The 1,010-nt window shown below is 41.9% G+C and overlaps 1 pseudogene; it reads left to right on the top strand.

Annotated features, from left to right (window-relative positions):
• The first annotated feature begins 705 nt into the window (after positions 1-705).
• Positions 706-806, top strand: LOC124608725 (annotated as a pseudogene).
• Positions 807-1,010: the final 204 nt, after the last annotated feature.

Below are 1,010 nucleotides of genomic sequence, written 5' to 3'. Positions count from 1 at the left end.
AATAATATCTCAGACAACTCTGCAAAACCATCCATGCCTGATATGGCACTACACTGGCGTGTTTCAAAGTGTACTATACGAATGCTGTTGTTGATCGTTTATGTGGCGATTATGTCTCTTCTCGCAATTAAGATTCTCTTCTATTCTGGTGGAGATACATCAAGTACACCACATGTAAATTCTTGAGTATCAGATAAAAAGTGCCCTACATAGAACATCACATATTCTCTGCTCAAAGACTGAATCGTACAGTATCGTTTACAAAGTACCATTGCTATAGTAATGAAATTTGTGTTAGATTTTGAACACTTTCTAAACTGGTGCATAATTTTGCAGAGCCATCAGTAATGCTGACACCAGCCACAAACAGATTCATTCATTTCGCATACTGGAGACGTGTGTTTCGTAGGCATGCCTATGACACTAAGGTGCAGATGTGAGCACTATGCCAACGTTGGTGCTGCCACCCATTGGCAGCTCTGTGAAACTGCAGCTACTCTGGGCGGATGCTGAGAGTATGCTACACTACTATCTAAGTTTTGCGTAACCACTTACTAACAATCATATTTCACAGTAGTTGATTGACAGATTAGCGCTTGGTAAATCTTGTGCCGTTTGTCACGGCACAGCAAAGCTAAACCCGAGTCGAGACATGTTTGAAGCGATATAATAACGACAGATGCAGCTTCTCAGTGTCCCTGGCATGTACTTGCTTCGGCAGTACGTATACTAAAATTCAAAGGATACAGAGAAGATTAGCATGGCCCCTATCGGAGGCGCAAAATCTTGAACCGTTCCACATTGTTTTCGCAACGTCACTCTCTGACGTTAAGATGTCTGAGGATATAACTAGGTGATGAGAGACAAGTTTTGTTTCATATTTGCACTCATTTGTGACTACCTACGCCCTACATTTACGCAGGTCTCGTCTACTTACCTTTATTCACAATGTATCATGACAATACTGCCAGCCAACCTTTCACTCACCACAGTGTGCATTACGAACTCGT

The sequence above is a fragment of the Schistocerca americana genome, chromosome 3 (genome assembly GCF_021461395.2).
Source record: "Schistocerca americana isolate TAMUIC-IGC-003095 chromosome 3, iqSchAmer2.1, whole genome shotgun sequence".
Taxonomy (NCBI): domain Eukaryota; kingdom Metazoa; phylum Arthropoda; class Insecta; order Orthoptera; family Acrididae; genus Schistocerca; species Schistocerca americana.
Note: the sequence above shows the minus strand (reverse complement) of the source record. Positions and strands in the feature narration are given on the sequence as shown.